General features: G+C 28.8%; 1 long non-coding RNA gene across 2 annotated transcripts; it reads right to left on the bottom strand.

Annotated features, from left to right (window-relative positions):
- Nucleotides 1-674: 674 nt before the first annotated feature.
- On the bottom strand, nucleotides 675-3,869 carry LOC125421103 (uncharacterized). 2 transcript variants are annotated; one of them, XR_009634520.1, is made up of 4 exons: nucleotides 3,546-3,869; nucleotides 1,954-2,091; nucleotides 1,090-1,207; nucleotides 675-974 (listed from the first exon to the last, which is right to left on the bottom strand). It is a non-coding gene; the product is annotated as an uncharacterized LOC125421103 (long non-coding RNA). The 2 variants fall into 2 exon arrangements; XR_007239266.2 differs by lacking the exon at nucleotides 1,954-2,091 and having other exon boundaries at nucleotides 3,546-3,855.
- Nucleotides 3,870-5,817: the final 1,948 nt, after the last annotated feature.

Raw genomic sequence — 5,817 nt, 5'->3', positions numbered from 1 at the left:
GGTTTCAGTTTGAGTAAATTGGAGGGGAAATTAAAAATTTTTCTTTTTATAATTAGGGTTAAGCTAAATTACTAAGTTTTTGAGAGGCTTTTGAAAAATATTGATTAATGTTTTTAAAAGGTTAGTTTAATTCTAATTTGATTATTGGAATACCATGGGAGACGAACTTTGAGGTTAAGAAATAATTTTCTTTTGAAGGCAATTGGATTTATAAATTATTTTTGTTGGCTTTTATAAATGAATTTTAATTAGACCTAGTAATTCGTATTCACCAGTCAAGTTTGTTTCAACTTGTTTAATAACTGTGTCAAAAATACTTAATTCAGATATGATATATTTATTAATTGTGTCAGGTACCTAAAATACTAACCTAACCTATTTATTAATAGATCAACACGACATGACCTGTTTAACACGATTATTTTAATGAGTCGTCTTAACTTGTTAATATATTAACCTGAAAATTAACCTATTAACTCGAAAACTAACCTATTAACCCGAAAACTAACCTATTTATTAAAAATTAACCAATTTATTAATATATCTACTTGACTAACTTGAAAATCAAGCTCCTTATTTAAAAATGACTTAAAAACAATAATTAAAAAACAACATAAAAATAACTTAAGCATTAAAATACCTCCTTAAAAAAATTAAGATACAATATTTAAATCTCATAGTAATATACCATCTAGTTATTCTTGCAAATTTATATAAAATAAAAAATATAAAAATTCAAAATGCCAAGAATCCTAATCCACGATACATAAGTCTCAATACACGTGTTTCCAAAAAACATGGTTTCAATGCATCACAACCACATAGATATAATCTCAAATTGGTACCATAATACATCTAAAAACTAAGGAAAAAGGACATAACCATAATTATGCTCCAAATTTATTAGTCAATGTCCAAAGTCCAAAGCAAATATATTAATTTTTGGTGCTCAACAATCCGACTTAGAGTCCGACCTGGAGTCATCATATTCAAGTTAAAAAAAAAAAAAAGATCAATTAAATAGAAAGTAGAAAATAAAATGTTAAAATATAAGAAAATAAATTAAACAAATTTTAAAATTGATATTACCTTATGCTTGAGTATTGGCATAGTTAGAGCATTGACTTAAAGGTTCTTTCTTATTAATATCACAGCTCAAAACTTCTTCAATAAGATCATCAAGTTGTGCTTGAAATTTTTCTATGCACTGCATAAGTTAGTGAAATAAAAAAATCATTAATATTTATCATAATACACATAAAGAGCAGAAAAAAATTGAATGGAAAAAAATTAAAAACCAATTGTCTTTTTTTTCTAAAAGTGGTTGTCTATATTTTATCCAATATTTACCATAATATTTATGAATATAAAACCAAACAGACTTTACCCCTTACAAAATAAATAAAGTTGACATCTACTAATATGTTAACTCTAATTGAAAACAAATTAACAGTTAAATAACCTAAAAAGTTACATATATGTAAATGAAATAAAGAAAACATTAATAAAAATAATTACCTTTTTCTTCAAACAACCAATCTTTTATACAAATTATTGCTTCAAGAGTACTAGGCTTTAATGCACTCTTGCTTCAACAAGTTATCAGGATGCAAATATTGAAATATGGCTCTGATTCCATCATACTCAACAAATTGAAAAGGAAAATCATGCATGACTATGGCCGAAGTTATTAATTCTTGGAAATGCTCAAAGTCAAATTTAGATGCATTCAATGAGATAGTCCTCCTTCTTGAAATATTAATAATTGGCCTATATCACAAGTGTCTCTTCGCACCCAACTTTTTTAAATGACGCATCTAACTTTTTTAAATGACGCATCAAATTACTTGTTCCATATTCATTATCACATAGACAAATTGTATCAAAATCTTTACATTTACATCTTTGCTTGTCATCAATATCCAACGAAAGCACATCAAAGTAAGAATAAACCTTTAAAGTAAGTTTTCTCTTACGCTTCACTTTATGCTCACTTGTGACTCCCTCCATAGGACTTATATTATCTTCTAAATTAATAGGCACTTCCAAGCTATTTGTTTCAAGATTTACTTGAAGCCCATCCATATTTATCTATATGTTTTCAAAAAGAAAATAAATTGCATATTAAAATAAAATATTGTAATAACCCTAAAGTAAACATGTATATAATTTTTTATCTTCTAAATCACAATGCAAAATATATACACACACATTTATAATTTTTTATTTTCCAAATCACAAAGCAAAGTACACACACACACACACACAGAGCCATATCTATCCTTTTTGTAATGCTTGAAACAAGAGGAGGGGTGGTAATCGGGCTCTATACCTACATATTGCATATTATGGAGTTAATATAGAGAGATGGACATCTAGCCTTTATTAGGTCCTCTCTATTATACAATTAGCTAATATAAATTGCAACAGTATTGTCCAATTTTTTTTTTTTTTTCAATTTTTCATTTTCCAAATCACAAAGCAATATATATATATATATATATCCTTTTTCTAACACTACAAATACGAGGAGTGGTGGTAATCTAGCCATACACATATATAGAGAAGCGGTGTTAATCTCACTATACACCTACCAAGAAAGTTCTCTAGAGTTTCTGGCAAACTAATGCCAAATGAAATTTCTTTTTTGTTCTCCAAAATGTTACTAATATAAGTTTTTCTTTATAATGAAGTTTAAAAATGTTTTTTAAGTTGAGCAGGTCACCTAGTTTATGTTTACATTTAGATTATTCTATTACATTTAGATTATTTTGTTCTCTGCATTTAGTGTATTACTAAGTGTTCTTAAGAATGTTTTTTCACAGTATGAGAAGACATATTGTCCATTATAGCTGAACATGGGAGATTCAAAGCATTAAGAAGCTCTTATTACAAAAGGTTACCAAGGGGATCATTCTAGGTATGCTGTCAAATATATATCATGGCATTCTTCATCCTGTATGCATAGAAATATCTGGATTCTCAAATTGATTAATGGAATATATGACATTACTTCCAACTTGTTAATCAATAGTAGTTTGATGTTATTTCAATTCTTATGTGTATGCTTGTTTGTCTAACGAATTGAAAATAAAAAGAGAGAATAGAACATGGCATCTGACTATAGATGTCTTATTGTATATCTAACTTGTGATTGTTGCCGACATCATCTTGCAATAATTATTTGTTGTCTCTTCTTTATTTTCACTTTTTAATGCAATGGTATAATTGGGTTTTTAGTATTTCTCCATATGATTCGTGGTAGGTTAGTGCTGCTAGCTAAACATTATTTTTTGTTAAAAGACTATGCACCCTGCAATGTCCCCAATCACAAAGTCATCAAAGTTAAAACTCATTTGCAATCCAACCTAAAAAAAGAATTCCAAAGTTTTAATCCAACCCAATTGCCTATAATTTATTGATATTTGAAGCACAATATCTGAACTCAAATTTTCTCTGAAACATTTCTACAAGTTATCAATGGCTGCAGTGTGTTAAATACAGTTACAGAATAAAGAACAAATGGCATTGACTTTAGGACTCACCGTGTCTAAAACTCATGGACTTGATGCACTGAGAGAAGTGGGTTTTCTAATCATGCTTGCTGCAAGCTTCTTCTTCTTTGTTCTTTCAAGATCTAGGGCACCACACCAATGAGAAGAAAGAAGAAAACAGCCAGAACTAAGACCCAATAGAGAGAGAGGGGGAGAGAGAGAGAGAGAGAGAGAGAGATAGAGAAAGAAGAAGTTGAAGGCTAGAAAGACAAGCAGTAATGTTCAAGTGGTGCTTCAGGTCAATGATGGTGGCTGTGGCTTGGGGATGGAGGCTAGAAAGATAAGGGACCAATTATGGCTTCTAATCTAATCATGTGGTGGAGTTTTAGTCATTTGGGGTTCTTTTTTTTTTTTTTTTTATCTTTTTAGTTTTTTTTAAAAGATTAATAATAGGAAATTACTTCTATAACATTTAATTTTACTTATTAAATATTAAATAATGGATAAAATTGTTATTTATAATTAAATTTAAATGGGTTGTAATAAGTATATAATCGCGTCAGGTTAAAATTGACATGTTTAATAAATTGGTTATTGCGGGCCAATTTTAAGTTAAGCGGGTCAACTAAAAAATGACACGATTAATAATCATGTTAAATGGATTGATCCGATTATAATTTGAATCCATTTATTATAAATTTAAACCCGTTTATTCCGCATCGTTTTCGAGTTATGTCACCATATCGTTACCTGATTTGCCATATCTAATTTGAATAATTAATTATTGAAGTTCATTTATTTTGGATTAAAGCCTTAATTGATTTTTTATTTAATCTTGGATGATGAGATAAATAGTTGGATAATTTATTGAATTTAAATTTAATTGGACTATGTTGATAAATTGGAATTGTTGGCTAAAGTTGTGGATTTGATTGGTGAATTGTGGAATTAGTTTTAGTGAAGGTGGATAATGGTTAAACCTTGTTGATTAAACTGTGGATTGTGTTCTGGATTGATAGTGTTTAAAAATGTTAAATGGATTACTTTGAATTCATAAATCGGGGTTTTAACTAGGTTGTGGTTTTTGGCTAAGGTCAATGGAGCATTTGATCAAGATTGAAACAGAAAATTGTACTATGACTAAGGTTGCGGGAAATATATTGTGAGTGAGATTTTTTTAAACCGTATTATTTTCCAGAATATATGCATATGTTGATGTGTATTACATTCATGCATTTATGAGCATGACATTTAAAATTGTATGTGAATTTGTTTGATTTTTGTTTTTGATACACACTTTTTGATATGCAATTTGCTTTTATTATTATCATTATTATTATTTTGAAAAAAGATTATTTGGATTTATGTAAAGGCATAGGATCTATATGCATATGGTATCATACACTTACATGCATTTGAGTATATCATATGAACATGCTTTATGGAAAGTGATCTCTAAAACTGATTTTGGAAATTACATTGGCCAGTTTTTGAAATTTTTTTCAAAAGAACCCTAAACCTTGTTATATGATGTAGACATGTGTTATATGAATTGTTGTGCATATGGATATAATTTGATTATATATGATTTGATTTTGATTATATGATATATGGAACTGTTTTAGATATCTAGACTTTGTCCAATCAACATAAAGGCTAAAGACAGCATTGTCCTATGGCCTTAGATTGACCACCTAAGGAGATAGGCAAGGCTATTACATGGCCACAGGATTGATCACCACCCAAAGATAGATAGGTATGATGTCTGAATTTGATTTGATCACCAAAGACCAAAGTCGGAGTTATGGTTATGATGATGATTGTGGTTATGATCATTATTATGGTATTTTTCCTTTTACTTGGTATTGAGTATCTCCTCCAAGTAGTTGAGTTGATTTTTGGTTATTTATACATTCACATACTTTAATTGGTTTTCTATATATGTAGTGGCAAGTTTTCCACTATCATGCCCTAATTTGTTCTTGGCATATGTATTAAATAAATGATTCATTTAGGCCAAATATAAACTAATATTTTATGCATTAGATGCCAAGTAGTTAGAATTCTATTTTACCAAAACCCTAAAACTTTATAGCATGTGCATTACATCTTATGTTGCGGATATATATATATATATATATATATATATATATATATATTATTTTGATATTGCAAAGCTATGTATTTTAGTATGAATGCATAAAACCCACTCATTGAGTACCCGTACTCATCCCTTCGTTCCCAATCTTTCTACAAGATTTTTAATTGAGTAATTGAGTGGCCGTATTTGGGAGTAAGGCTCTGGATCGAGGGTTGAAGTTAA

This window comes from Ziziphus jujuba, chromosome 10 (assembly GCF_031755915.1).
Source record: "Ziziphus jujuba cultivar Dongzao chromosome 10, ASM3175591v1".
Taxonomy (NCBI): domain Eukaryota; kingdom Viridiplantae; phylum Streptophyta; class Magnoliopsida; order Rosales; family Rhamnaceae; genus Ziziphus; species Ziziphus jujuba.
Note: the sequence above shows the minus strand (reverse complement) of the source record. Positions and strands in the feature narration are given on the sequence as shown.